The sequence below is a fragment of the Lichenostomus cassidix genome, chromosome 3 (assembly GCF_008360975.1).
Source record: "Lichenostomus cassidix isolate B80296 chromosome 3, HeHo_3.0, whole genome shotgun sequence".
In the NCBI taxonomy this organism is placed as follows: Eukaryota; Metazoa; Chordata; class Aves; order Passeriformes; family Meliphagidae; genus Lichenostomus; species Lichenostomus cassidix.
In genome coordinates, this window is record NC_139483.1 from 86,230,392 (window position 1) to 86,246,330 (window position 15,939).

The 15,939-nt window shown below is 35.6% G+C and overlaps 1 protein-coding gene across 1 annotated transcript in view; it reads left to right on the top strand.

Annotated features, from left to right (window-relative positions):
* The first annotated feature begins 6,214 nt into the window (after positions 1 to 6,214).
* Positions 6,215 to 15,939, top strand: part of EYS (EGF-like photoreceptor maintenance factor) — a 331,694-nt gene continuing 321,969 nt past the window's right edge. The window contains exon 1 of the mRNA XM_085056747.1: positions 6,215 to 6,290. The gene's annotated coding sequence lies outside the window, so the exon portion shown is untranslated. The remainder of the gene's footprint in view (positions 6,291 to 15,939) is intronic.

Genomic DNA, 15,939 nt, shown 5'->3' on the forward strand with positions numbered 1-15,939 from the left:
GGGGGTCTTGTTAGTTTGATTGAGTTTTATAATGGAAAAAAAAAAATCTGAGGAACAACAATGCATCCCCAAAAGTAATACTTGGTATTATGTTGATGCATAAGCAAATCTATGTCTTTTTTATTGGAAGAAATAGAGCTATTAAAAAGCTAAGTGAGAAATGCTCTTGGATGAGTAAGATCTTTAATACAGTGGTATATCCATAGTAGAAGAAATGTGTCAATATTTACAAATGATGTACTGTTCTATACCTACTAGACATAGTGTATTTATTAATAACCTGTATTACTAAAAGTTGAAAAAATTGGTGGTGACCCACCCAGATAACTTGCACTCTCTGAAAAATGGATACTATATACTTTTCATATACTTTAGGATAGTTATTCTCATCTGACAATAACTACATACATTACAGCAAGTTCTAAGACATCTAAAAGTAGCAAGGACTTCTAGAAAAGGACTATGAGAGATGGGATATATCTGGCAAAAAAAAAGTTCTTTAATCTGGTCTCCAGATGTGCTTTTCCACTACCATGCCATTGTTTGTGGCAAATAATATTTTGTAAATACATTTGTTCTTAGAAAAGGAACATGTTTGTAGCTATAGAAATGCTTTTATGTGACCAGATGGAATGATCTAAGTTCTTAATCACGCCTGTTAGCAGTCCAAAGTTCTGTTTGACTTTTCCAGTTTCCCATGCTCTGCCAGTGAGCAAGTGCCCAATAAGCAACAATTCCTTCCTTCCTTCCTTCCTTCCTTCCTTCCTTCCTTCCTTCCTTCCTTCCTTCCTTCCTTCCTTCCTTCCTTCCTTCCTTCCTTCCTTCCTCCCCCCTTCCTTCCTTCCTTCCTTCCTTCCTTCCTTCCTTCCTTCCTTCCTTCCTTCCTTCCTTCCTTCCTTCCTTCCTTCCTTCCTTCCTTCCTTCCTTCCTCCTCACCCCCACCCCCCCACTCTGCCTGATATTTCGAATTGAACTGGTGAACTGGACAAGGTCCTGAGAAACCTGCTGTAGCTTACCTACCTGTGAGCAGGTGAGGTTAAATTAGATGAACTCCAGAGGCCCCTTCAAACCAGAGTTGTGCAGGGATTCTGTGATTCCCTGTAATTGTTAGGACAGAATTGCCCTTCAGACATTTTTTTATAAAGCCTCTTGGAATTTACTTCTATGCAAGTATCTAGTTAGTCACCAAGAGTGGAATTAATCTTACCTATAACTATCCTTAATTAATCTGTGTAAACTATATCACACTGTAGTAAATGAAGAAAAATGGCACCATCTGCTTTAGAGATCTCTCCTGTGATAGGATGCAAACTTTTCTCTTTTCCTTAATATATACTATTCTTCTTCTTTGTACTTTTCATTTTGGCAAAGGAATTGAATATTGCTTTGACTTTTCTGTTCATGTAATGCATGTGGATCATGGAGCTCACAAAGACATTCAAAAGACAAAACCCAGTAGAACCAGATATGAAAGTTTACAACACATCTCAGAGAAACAGCTACTGCACAGCAGCTAACTGGATTTACTTTTATTATTTATAGAGTAAAACATACATTAAACAAATACTTTACTGAAGTGGATTTTCATCGCTCTATTGAGTCACCTATTTTCACAGCCTAAAATGTGTTCAATATTTCATTATTTCCTCTAAGACTGACTGACATATGAAATATGTTCTGAGAATATTATTAATAAAACTTAAACTGGCACATTACTACAAAGCTCTTAATGTTCACTATTATTTTGTTTAAAATCTTGCTTTGCAAAATTTCAAATTTTGATTAAGTTATTAGTTAAACTCTCCTAGCAGAAAGCAAAGCTCGGAATTTTGGTTTTTACACACTGTTTTTCTTCATAATGTCATGCTTTTTCAGCTTTCTCCATAACTGAGTTCCATTCAATCATAGCAAGCAGTGTAGATTTGGTTTCTGAGAAACGTTGAAACTATATGGCTCCTTTGTCTTCTAATCCTGCTTTATGATATTGAATTGTGTTATATTCACTAGATTTGTCATTATTCATTAGTCCTTTAAATTTTGTCTCTTATTAGTTCTGCCAGACATATTATCATCCCACTTTATTTCCTTGTTCTAGTAGCTGTAATCATATGCTGTTTTTAAACATATCTTATTATATCTGCTACATCGAGAAGGGAAATACTTTTAACATAGTGAAGTTACTAGTTATGTAGGTTAGCATGGAATTTCATGCAAAGTGAGTGTTTTGAGCACTGATCCATTATTTGCACTACATTTGTAACTGTTAAAAGCTTGAACTTGGTAACTTTCCAGGCCTCTTTCACAAACAGTCATTTTCCCTAGAGTTTTGATAAAGATGACATAGAAGTGTTAATGCAAGCCTGGTCTGCTTCTTGTTTTATTTAAGTGCAACCTGCTGCCCTGAAGGCAAAAGCATTTTGATAGTCTGTAACTTTTAAGTGTATTTTCTACTCTGATTACTTTGTTCTCAGACTTCCAAGCAAACCAGATGTATAGGAAAATCTATGGGAATTCTGTGTAAATGGGTGTCCCAAGAAGAAAAAAGTTAAAAAGAAATTAAACCTTTCATATAAAAACTATACATAATTTGATATTCTCTAGGTTTTTGTATCAAAGTGTATTAAAATTCCCTTTTGAGCTGAAAACTATCTTCTGCTTTCTAACCATTGAAAGTATTCTAGTAATATTAAATGTCTTCTAGGCTTTTCATTGTCCATCTGCACAGAGGTTCATTTTGCTTGAAATTCGCAGCTAGTAAAAAGCAGAAAGAATCATGATATTGGGAATAAAAATCCTGGTATACATGTTAATAATAGCAGATGTTGAGTTTCAGGTATGAAGCAATTTGAGAACAGTATCTATGACAGTCAATAGCTCCTGTTATTGAGAGTTTCAAAGCTAGATCTGTGAGCATTACCTACTCCTGGAACAGAGAAATCCTCAATAACGTCTTCTGTCTTTGAAAAATGTTGTATCATGGTCCGGGAGGGCGGCACAGGCCGGTGGGCCCCCAGACCGAGTCTCTGGTTCGTGTAAATCCCACCGGATCTGGGGCGGGCGGCCCCCGAGGTTCTGCGGCATGGCGGCAGTCCTCCATCCACGTCAATTCAAGCAGGAAAATAGTGATACGAAGGAAGGAACTGGACTCCATCTCTGTTCTGCTAGATTGGTTTATTTAGGGTAACAGGGAAAAGGGTCACAGGGAAGGAGAAGGGGGAAGGGAGACAAGGAAGGTAGGGGATGCTAGCAGCCCAGAGATGCAAGACCACGAGGTGATCTGGACATCGCCTTATAAAGGGAAAGGAAGGGGAGGGACTGTCTCCCCTTGAGCCAGTCCCGGGGAGTCTGAAGGGAAGACAGGCATAGGGAACCCAGCAATAGATTTCGGGGTACAGCAGAGCATATTTCAAAATGAACCCATGGTATACAAAGCAGAGGAACAAAGAAGCACATGGAATCCTAAAACCCCACGTTGCTACAGAAAAATAGTCCTCTAAGAAACTTTCTACAGGCATAGTTAACTTCCATATGATTGGGGAAAAAAACAAACAAACAAACAAATACAAATAATATATTTTTTAAGAGTATGTTGACTAGTAAAAGTATTTCTAACTTAGGGAATTTATTGTTTTTTCAGTAACTCTGGAAAGCTTTTACTGGGTTTTTTAAATAGTATCAGCATTCTATGTTAAGATTGACTTAATTTGTAGATTTTTGAACCAACTGAACTATATAACATTTGGGCTAACATTTATCAGCATAGCAAGTGTACTGTTTTGAAAATCTTAAAATGTCATTTGTGTGGTGGGTTCTGGGGAGCCTAAAATTATTAGGATTACTTTTCTTTGAAGAATAGCAAATGAAAGATATGAGGTGTTCCATGCAGCTCACATTTTGCATTTGCATTTGGGAGCAGTTAGTGCAATTACTGAATTAATTACACTTTGCTCTAAAACCTTATTTTGAATATATTCAAAACAAATAATAAGCTTCTGCATTTTAAAATAACAAAGGATTTTGGAGTAATGAGAACCTCTCTTGTTATTTATTCGAAAAACCTATTATTTGGTGTAACATGAAAAGCATCCCAAATGCACAGATTGCTCTTCAAATATATTGTAACGTGCCCTGGAGTTAAGTTGTCCTTAGGGATGACTTAGCAGCATTCAGGAAGTGTAAACACTGTCAGTTCAGCTGTTGCTTCAGCCCAGTTGAGGAAATAAAGAGGTTCCTGTATGATTCCCTTGAGTGAGGGACTGCTCACCTGTAGGGATAAGTTCTGATAGTATCTGGGATCTGAACCAAAGAGAGGACTACAATAGGAGGGTTGCACTATTGGGTTCTAGTGCAAGGTCTCTAGTCCTGTAATTGAAAAAACAGTTCAAAATCTTAGCAAACTTGATCTGTACTGAAGTTTTAATAATGTGAATTCCTGCTCAGAAAAAATAATAAATATTTAATGGAAAATAATTCTTTTCCTTTGGTTGGTATCTCTGCTTGCATGGACATTACAGTAAAATCGAGGAACTGTTGGCTAACCATTATCTATAAGTCTTGATTTTGTTCTCAGATCAGTCATATCTGGTCAGATGTAAAGAGGCTAGTATGCTTTGGAAAATTAAAAAAAAATCTTCCAAAATGCCATGATATGTGTTTGCAATGAAGGAAGTTGTAGGATGGGGAGGATGAAAAGGAAAAATCATATGACAAAGATGAATGGAGAACACTGTAGGGTCAGGACAAGACAAAACTTGTGCCTGGTGAGATAACAGGGGACAGGATATTCAGGATGACATGTTTAGGAACAAGACTTGGAATAGTACAACATGTTATTGACCTGAAGAAATCTAAGGTGCCTTTACACTTCCTGGGTACTCCTCAGCTTCTGTCAATGTATCAGTCTTTTAAATGTCCATATTTACCCTGGTGGAAGCAAGAGGTAACACGTTCTCACAAGTAAAGCAGTAGCCCCACTACAGTGTATCATTTTATCCTCTCATTACCTCAAATTTTAACAGGGATGTAGAGTTGTGAGCAACAGTGTGTTCTGCACCTCAGACCTTTCACCAGAGGGTTTGACTTATTTCAGGTAGCCAGTAAATCTTTATGTGCAGTTATGGAAAACATAAAATGACTTCATAAGCCAAACCTGTTTTTTGCTTTGATGTCACATGGGTCACTTTGTCATAAAGATTATACTGATTACTCAATACTCTTGAGATAATTGTGCCTGATTAACAGCAAGCTGCCCTGTGACTTGGCTTGGCCTCCCAGCAATTTTTCATACATAGCTTTTCTTTTTTCTTCTTCTCAGAAAGAAAGGCACATTTTTCACTATTAGTAAGTACACAGTGTGAAGCTGGAGCAATTTCTCTCAAGTCTTTGTTGTCTCAGCTCTGCTTCAGAAATTAGAGGTGCCTTAAATGCCTTTAAATGTTTGTTCCTAGCACTGTCCATTTGTCTATAACTACACAGTTGCTAAGGGCTTGTTTGCAGAAGAAAATGGCTATGCCTATTCTGCATATTTAAATAGATCAAGAATACACCAAATGAAAAATGTTTTGTTGTTCTTATGGCTCGAAAAGGCTGCTCCCCATCCAAAGGCTGTGGCTTACAAGTTTTTGGTCACTATTTTCTGTGTTGTGGGAAAAAAAAAAAAAGATGATTTAGCCTACCTTGGCATGATTTATTGTAAAAGATCCTTTTTTTTTTCTTCCAGGCTTGGCAGGTGCAAGGCTGTTAATCCTTACTTACATCATGATTTGCATTGTAGCAAACTGTCATATATTCAAATACCAAAGAAATGCTGCAGTTTAAACTATCACAAGCACTTAATCATCTGTCAGTTCAGTCATTGTATGTATTACAAGCAGGTTTAATACTACTAACTCTAAAAAAAAAAAAAAGAAGAACTGTTTAGAACTTTTTGCTGTTCAGAATTTATTTAGTATCACGATAATTGAGTCAGGAGAGTTCAGAGGGGATAAAATATACTGAAGATAGTCACTTTAGAAACATGAGTTCCTATCCAGTCTTTCACAACATAAGTAGGAATGAAAGAATCAGAATATTTTTACTTATGCAAAACAGCAATTCTGTTCCAGTGTTGTGCTTCTATCATGGGTAGCACCGTGTCTTTAAATCCTGGAGCCAATTGCTCAGCCATTGCATAACACGGTTATCCAGCTGAATCCTGGACATTTGCTCCAGAAGGATACTGGGAGGGACAGTATTAAAAGCTTTGCTGAAGTCCAAAAAGATAAAATCTACTGGCTTCCCTAGATAATTAGGTGAGTTACCCTGTTGTAGAAGGAAATCAGGATTGATAAACAGGACTCCCCTTCATGAGGCCGTGCCAGCTGTAACTGGTCACTGTGTTGTCCTCCAGTTTTTTTTCAATACTTCCCAAAATAGTATTTTCTAAGATTTTAGTGGACACTGAAGTGAGACTGACAGGCCTGTAGTTTCCAGGATCCTCCTTCTTGAAAACCAGGACATTTGCCAGCTTCCAGTCAGCCCAGCCCTGTCTGGATTCCAAAGACCACTTGAAAATTGTCGATTTTAATGGATTACTTTGAATATATTTATCTTTGTAAATATTAGTAAAAGTAATAGGGTTTTCTATGGGTGAGAGGAATTTAATTGCTTTTTTACTTTAATATAGAAGCACTCTGAGGGAAGTGGAATTTTAAACAAAAGACAGAATTATTAATAGTATGGAAGAAAATCTAGATTTTTTTTATACACCTCAATATAAACATTGATATACCCTAAACATTCTTTTAAAAATTAACCTCAGCATGACTGTTTCCATCTGCATTTGATTTGAGGGGTAAGAACTATCCAGTAAACAATCTATTTTCTCTATTGAAGAGAGAAAAAGGTCACTGATACTGGAAAATCTGCTACATGTTTTTTATTCTGAAAGGTGTGCTTGAAATTTCATATTAAATAATGCTCTAGTAGCTCCCTTGAAAGGTAACCTTGGAACCAGGTGTTTCAGTTATTTTGGTGTTTGTGGCTTCTGCAAACCCTTGTCATGTAAGTAGAGTATGTTTCAGGCCTTTAGAAATACCATGACTTCCATATCTGAAAGACAGTCCGCCTCTGAAATTACAGAACTCTTCCATATGTTGGTCTTTCCAACATGGATTGCATCTGATTAGCCCTCCATGAATTAGCCTCCCTCTCCATGAATCCTCATAATATTTGGAAAAGGGAAAATCAGTACCTGTTTAGACACTCTTAACTGAGCTTTTACCTGTGGTTATATGACATCTGTTAAACAAGCTTCACATGCTACTAGATTTACGTGAATGTGGTTACAGCAGAGGTTCTTTTAGGCCATATTTTTATTATTAAATTAATTTTAGTATTTCAAAATTAAAAAATCTCCAATTTCAAAATTAAAAAACCTCCAATTTCAAAATTAAAGAATATAAATTAAGAATTTCATTATCAGGATTAGAAATGGACTCCATTTACTACATTTATTTTTTCATTGGTCTATGTCAAAAAGCAGGAGGGGGAAAGAAGTGAAGGGATTTAAGTTTTTTTCTGCACCATACTTTGATGCAGATCTATTATTCTACTTACTTCTTAAGTTAATTTTTCTATCCAAGATACATATTTTTTTCCTTCTAGTAATCATTTGCCGTTTATTTTCCACCTTTTTCCTTAACCTCAAATGTACAAAGGAAATAGAGTGTCTCTCGTTGGTACTCTGGTGTTGAGTTACAATCCTGTAACCACCTATAAAATTGTGAACCATTAAATCTTAGAGGTTTTATTTAAGACTACTGGACAGTCATCATGTTAAAAGATAGTTCCCTGTTCAAGACTGAAAAATAGAGCCAAGTTCTATAACACTGACTCATCCAAAATTCCTTAGTTATGGGAGATTTTTTTCACTATAACTTTACTGGACTTTTTTCCAAATTGAATAGACTGACTCACAATCAAGTAAAGAACTGTTAAACTCTGTTATTTAACTTCCATTCACTTAAAGATAGTAGCTTCACAAATTGTATAAAATTAACATGTGATGACAAGTACTTGGCAAAATTTCAGAATTTACACTCCTGTGTGGTCAGTAATCCAGGTGATGAACCTCAGTAGCTCTCATATATAAGAATTTCTTGATTAGAAATTCAGCCTTTAAACTTTTGCTTGTGTTAAGATTTAGCTTATTCATATTAACAGGACGCTATATGTATTAGAATTTTCAGCTCCTGGTTAAGGAATAAAAGCACCTGAATTCTTCAACCACAGTATGCAATGAAAGGTGTACCTACATTGAGTATGGAGCACTTCAGTATAAATTCACTGTATTTTACTTGAGCTGCTTCTACAGGCACAGTGTATATTAGATAATCAGTTAGATCATTTGTTTCAGTTATTCTTCCATGAACTGGTATGGCTGTCAGGATTTGGCACTTCTGGCATAGAAACTGTTTGCGTCAAGTTTTGATTTAGAATGAAACACACTGTCCTTTATGTCTGCTTGATCATCTTAGGGTTTATGTTTGTCTGCCTACCCCAGCCTACATCCCCAAATTACTGTTGGGGTCACAGGAGAGGTCTTTGAGACCATGGGAAAGAAATGGCTGTAGGCTCCCTTCTAGTTTAACATCATGCTCTTTCCATCTCCTATTCTCTTGGAAAGCAACATGTCCAACACAGCACCACAGTGAAGCACTTGAACAAATACATTGCTCGAATGTCTTGGGACTGATAGAAATTCCTAAGTTTTCATAAAATGAAATGCTGTTGCTTTTCATCTTTTGAGATGAAATTTGTGCTTTGGGGTATCCTAACACATTTATGAATTTTGAAGTCTTGGAAAACATTGCAAACTCCAGTACCCCAACTTCTGAAAAGAGTTCTTTTTATCCTTTCAGTTTTTATAGTTACAGTTACATTATCTTCTATATTTTTTCTGATTTTGGGAATCTTTCTTTTTTTGGTTCTTAAATCAAAGTCTTTAATTTGTGGTGCATAACTGTAAAATGAGTGCTGGTAACATACAGCAGATAAGTGTATTCGGGGGCCTGCCTTTAGTGCAGCAACAGTTCTTTCCCTTTGCATGTTTTCTTAAGATAGTCAGAACCTCCTTTATAATTTCTTTATCATATTATAAAATATTTCAGACATCTGAAAAATAAAGATTATAAAGACATTTCTAAATTTGTATCAGTAACTGCTGCCTTTAAACTAGTTCATCCGCACTAATAGGAGAGTCAGTAAAGGCTCAGAAATGAGAGAAAGATATGTACATCTTATGATCTGCTCTTTCTCAGCTATAAATAATGATGTAGTTACGTATCTTACGTTTTAGAGTTATGTTTCTTTGTAACAAGTTGACTTCACTGAAATATTTACTTAGACTTGAATGTAAACATTACAACTGTGTTCATGAGACTTCCATTCAATAGACAAATAAAACATTTCTCAAAGCTACAAGTAAAAAGATCAGTACTTGTTTTAATTGTTCTGATTATTTACAAGATACTTTTCAACTTGCCAGTTCCCATCTAGTAAAGAAATAATATTCTGAGAGTGACTTTTCTTTCCTGGGAGTCTCCTGTGTCGTAAGCGAAAAAGATTTATTGGTGCATCCACCTAAGGTTGCACTCATTAATTGTGTTAAGATTTAGTATTTTTAATTTTATATTTAAGTTTCTTGTTTCAGTTTTGTGAGCCTGTTTTGCTCTGGAACGTATCCATAAGGCCAGATATAAGCAATGTTCACATGAGTTCTAATGTTAACAATAAGATACTACTTCAATTCCTTTAGCAGAATTCTCATCTGAAAGGCAGGGCTTATTTTTACTCCTCAATGTTATGATAAGACTACATCTAAATATCTACAAATACTCGTGATTCTGTAGGCATAAATATCATAAGAAAGCAAGTTCTGTATACAATGCTACAAGTGTTTGCTAATGGGTGTAATGCTTCCTATCATGAATTTGATTTTAATGTAATGCAAGTTGCGGGATCTAACCCTCAGCTAGACGTATATGTTTTGTTAAATCAATTTTAAAATCTTTGCAGGCTCTATGAGTTTTTCCCTTTTAAAAATGTAGATGCTTTCTTCATGTGTACTATATATCAGTCTTATATATATTTTTCAAAGCCTTAGTGTGGGTAACAACAATTGCCTTTATCAAATGAAATTTTTTTAAATTAGGGAAAAAGGAAAAACCAAAAGCAAATGAAGCTTCAGTGGAATTGTCATTAGATAAGGGTATTTGAAGTGATTTTTACTGAAGCACCTTTTTTGCTACTTAAAAATCATTACTGTTATTGCTATAGCAACTGTTGAAAGTATCATGCCCCGTTTGCGGGGTAAGCAAGTGTGGGTCATACAAATAATACCAATGTTTTCAGACTTAATTTGTAAAAGCTGTTTAAACAACCATTTCACTGAACTCCAGGGCTATAAACATTGTTCTGTATGTTTTAGAGCTATTAAAGCTTAATCCACTAAATTTGTAATGGATGGTTAATCATTGCTCTTTACTAATTTCAAATGAAAACAGTTCAAGACCAACATTTACTGCAGTAAAATAACTTCATTTATACTAAAAAAAAAATACCTTGATGAGATTGCAAAGTATCCACTCATAACCAATAAGTTAATTATAAAATTTCTGAATATTTTTTTTAAAATCTTTGCTTTTAGATAATACCCTACTTTAAAAACTGCTTTGGTTTTGTAGTGCTACAGGCTGCTTTATATGCAGCTTTCACTTACCAATCAATTAAAATGCCTTTATGAAGCAAGTGTGATACAAACTTGATTAGGTTATTACTGGTAACTGTTTCATTCAGATTTATGTTAGGAAAAAACACAGTAAGAGTGACAAGAAAAGGGATAGCAGTTACTCAAGGACCGAAGTGTTTGCCTAATGCATAGGGTAATCCCTTGGAATGTAATTTGCTGGTCATAATACAGCATTGGCCTATAAAATATAAGCAACTGCTTACGCAGGGGCATTGCATCTGTGGAAATGAAGCAAATAAATGACTCATCCTTCTAAGCAGTGGGAGGTAAGGTCAACATGTTTTTGTTTCCCAGGAGATGACAGATGATGAGGTGAGATTTGACTTCCTAATTGAAAGTCCCAGCAGGCTCAAAAGAAAAATAGCACAGTGTTTCAAGGAGAAAAAAAATACTCTGAGGTACCCTACTATTCTTCAGTTCTTGATTCCTTTAAATTCAGATGCATAACTGTAAAGTTCAAAATGATAAATTAAATAAATAAATAAATACTAACTAAACTTTGAAATAGCATTTTTCATTTGGGAACAGGTGATAACTTTATATTTACAATAATTGTGATATGTGTGTTTCATAGATTTTTTTTAAGGTTTGCTTTTGCATGTAATTATGCTTCTGCTCTTACTGTAAAGGACATTGATTTCTACTAGTGTAACAAACTGCATAGAGTTCTGTTCATCAATACAGAAAGCTGCTGTGTGGGTACAGCCAATCCCACTGCCTTAGTTTTGCAGTAGTACCTTTAAAGGGCTTGAAACTGGCAGATTCTTAAATGCTTCATCAGAAGTCAGTTTGTTTGAGGTTTTTTTTTTCCCACCTTCAGATTCTAGACACAATTTCCTAGACTGTGAAATAAAACATTTGAAATTAGATGGAGAAAACAAAGGAGTTACATTGAGTGACTTTTCAGAATAAACTGCCTTTGAATATTGTCGGACTTTCCCTTTTGCTTTTGCTTTTGGTTTCTTGACATTTTACTTGAAATTAGATTAACAGACTTTGGCAGATAATGCATGTTTCTAAATGTAAAATTAAAATCAAGCAAACAAAAACCCCCCACACTGTAGTAATCAAATAGAAACTTTCCTGCCCTTTCTCAGATAGTTACAATGGTATTTAAATTAATGAATTACATTGGCTTTTATGTTATTTTAGAGAATTTTTTTTCAGTTGAAGCACCATTTCAATTAAACTCCAAATATAAAAACTGAGTCTGCAACTGAATGAAACAACAGATGACTGCAATAAACCTGCATGTCACACCTACCACATATTCTAAAATTGCTGCCTAATATGAGAGATTATAGGATTGATCAGGGTAGTAACAACTTTTTTTGCATACTAACATTTGGTCTCCTAAGATTTCCATTATAAAGACCAAAAAACAAAGTATAAATGTCGGCCCATAAAGAAAATGCTTCTTAGAATCTTAAAATCTGTTCTTTGCTAGACATTAGGTTTCGTATGTTACAATAGTTTAAAATGATATTGTAGTCCTGGGGATGAAAGGGAGATGTTTGTGAAATTTGGATGAGAATTTTGCATTATTCTTTGCAAAAAAATTTCTCTAGATTAATTGTTATCAAACACATATACATCTTTTGCCTGGACATTCCAAGAATTTTCTTTGCTTTTTGCTAAATAGGGATTTACCTGTCAGTTAGCAAAATCTGTTGATGATGTCATTATGTCATAGTATCAAACTAGAAAGTTCCACTTTTTCCACTTAAGTCTATACAAGATAATTTCACATGTTGTTGCTACAGTTTTTTTTAGGTCCTTGCTCCTTATATTGGGATGGTCTAGTTCTTATGTGGTTTCTTGGTTTCTTCACTTGGCCCTTTTACCTTTCATGTCCGTGGCTTTACATCAACTCTCTGAGTACACCAGCCACAATGACAGAAAGTTACTCTTTCCTGACGATGTTTGGAAAAGAAGGAGAAGAGAAATTGCCCCTGAAAATGTGATTGTAGATTGTTTATGAAGCTGATTATAAAAAGGCTACATAACCAAACTGCAATAAATTCTGCACTGTTTTCACTTTGAGTTCGTTTAAGTAACGGAAGAATGTCCTGATGAGATGTGTTGAGGAATCCCTTCAGTGCTGGTGTCTCATTGAGCAGCTGCAGTGGGAGCTGCAGGTTGAGCTCTGGGAATCTGAGAATTGCTGACCCTTTGCACAACAAAGGGCCTGGGGACCTGTGGCCTGGCCAGGGGACACTCAGAGACATGGCAGGAGCTGAGGGTTCCACAGCTGAGGGTTCCATGCTTAGACTGTGCTTAGACTGCGCAAGGATAAAAGCCCAAAGGGTCATTTCTTCAGGGTCCCACCTCAGAGGCACCAGGTCGAGCTGCTGTTTTGTTATTTATTGCACCGATTAAATAACTTTAAATATGGGTTCATCTGTGACTCTGCTGTGGGAAATCTGGGGCTGAGCCAGCTCGGAAACCTGGTGTGACTGTGTGAGTGTGGGGTGTAGCTGTTTTGGGGCCTCAGTCCCAGCTCAGGTGTGTGAGTGTGACCGACTGAGTGGCTTCTCGAGGGCCAGACAGAGACGTTTCCCTAACAAGAATCATCAGTAATGCTTTCTTCCTAGGCAAGATACCAGTCATCACTACTGAACTAATTTCTCATCCTTCATGTTTCAATGCTTAAATTCAACAGAAAAAAAGGGTCAAATGGTAGCAATGTATAGATATTCTTAATTGCTGACAATTATCTAAGAACAAACATATAGTTTAAAAATACTGTCTCCGAATTTTATTAGAGAGTTCCAGTTAACAAAAACTCTTGCCTTTTTTCCTGAATTCTTACTGAGTCTGAAAATGGTTGCAAATAAGTGTGTATAATGTCTGAGTTGAAAAGTGCAAACCTATCCAGGGGTTCTGCAATGGTGGTACCAATTCCTTGAGAGTCAAAATTATCATCAAAATATCTTTCTATTTTGAAAACTTCTTTTTTATAATACAGAGAAAAAAAATATGGTTTAAGAAACAGTAAGTGTAATATAAGGTATATTTATTGAATATTGTAAGAAAGGCAGTTAAATTAAAGTAAAACACACACATCTTCCAAGTACTTGCAAAGCAAGGGAGTTAATTAGGGACTGTTTTTTACTTCCAGGATCCATAATTTATTTGTCATGTTACTTATAACTTTCTTCTTTATATGATCAAAGCCCAGTCTCCAAATTAGCTTAAGTCTGCTTGATGTTTTATTGTTCATAAAGCATTCCAGCTGTGACGCCTCGTGGTGTTGATTTAATCTCCTGTCACTTTATTTAGAAGATATGAAGTATCACAGACCATCAAGTTATAAATTTGCACCTGAAAAGAATACAAGCCTTTAGGAACTCCTATGCAGTGTAACATACTGGAATATGCCAGGGAAAGAAGGAGAATGGAACCTCATCAGCTAAGGCATATCTGGCCGTGCTTTTTATCTCATTAACGTTTGCATTTAAAATATGTTTATGATTTGTGGAAAGAGCTCTGGAAGCAGAGATGGAAACCAGTAGTCTGTTCTGGCTATTCTAATAACAGAACTAGATAATTGGGTCCCCTCCTCTCTGAGTAGTTAGTGCTCTTTTCTACTGATCTAAAGCAGCCGTGATAGAGATTATCTTTCATTGTGGAGTACTTAGCAATGGACTACGAAAAGTGCTAGAGGAAACTAAGTATTGTCTAAATGAAGAAAATTAAAGAGGATAAATTCTGAAACTCTGTCAGTCTAAATAAAAATGCAAGGCAGATCAAAAAGGCTTTGAAGAACATCTAGCACAATGTGTCTTATCTATTAACACGTTTTTTCCTCTGTATTTCAAGAACAGGATATATTTCAGTGAGCAAGGTTGAATAAAGATTAAAAAAAAAATGGTGAAGCCAGGTACATTACAGAAAAACTCAAATCAGTCTTTACATCTTTTTCACTTTATTCTGTCTTCGCTTAAAAGAAACTGAGGAAAAATTTAGGTTGGATTCCTTCTTTGAATGAGAGTTTTCAAAAGATCCTTTTTGGAAAATAAACTACTTGAGTGATAGTTGAATATGCAGAGAAAATGAGCATTAGAAATTTTTGATGTCTTCAATGACAAGTCACTTTCAGGCAAGACATTAACTGTGATGACAGAAAAGGTTTTAGGACAACTCCAGGAAGCTACAAGCCATAAGTCCTCCTGTACCAGGTAAGGTAACAGAAATAATATTTTAGAGTAGAATTGGTGAATACACAGTGAAATATTGCATAGTTAGGAACAATCAACATGCCTGGTTTTGGGGTTGTTTTAAGATAAATTCTACCCTAAAACATCTTGGAAGATTTGGAAGTTAACTATTGTGTGGATAATGGATTGATGGAAGCTTTCTAAATTTCCAGAAGGCTGCTTCTGATTCCCATAAAACAGATTTTTAAGAAAGGGAACAGCTAGAGGGTAGGAGACAGTAAAACAGTAAATGTTTATTGTAGCTGAAAATCAGCAGTGAAACTCTACAAGCCAGTAAGTTCTTTAATGCCTTGAAAATGGAATAATCAGTGGAATGAAGAACAGTTCACTGAGGAAATCAAGTTAATCAGTTGAATAACTGTAGAAGAAAGAGTCTTAGGACACTGTGGAATTGTACTATGAAATGGCATGATGGAGTTGAGCATATGTTTGAAATGGTTCACAGGCACAGAAGGATGATTAAAAAATCCTGACTCGGTTTACAGTGACAGACTAAGGAGCAGTGTTTGGGGCTCATGCCTGATATTTGCGTAAAATGTCAGTTCAGTATAAAGTAATCATAGAAAAATCCCAAATCAAGTGTTAGAAATTATTAAGAAAATCAATTGAATATTCTATAGCATCAAAGATATGGTATAGATGTTTGTATCTTGAATGCTTGCAGTTTCTGTCTTCCCATCTCTGTTTAAAGAGATATAATAGAATAATGAATGATCAGAGAATAAGATCGAAGTTATTAGTGTGAAAGCCATCAAAGCTGTATCAGAGCTGAAGAATAATAGGTGACTAGCAGAGAGACTCGTATGTTTGATCTGTTCTTGCCTTTCTATAATCATTCATTTAAAGTACATCTGGAGAATGAAAACTCCTGAAATCAAACAATAAGGCAGTTGTCACATTTTCTGTGATAGAATTTGGAGTTTCATCCTC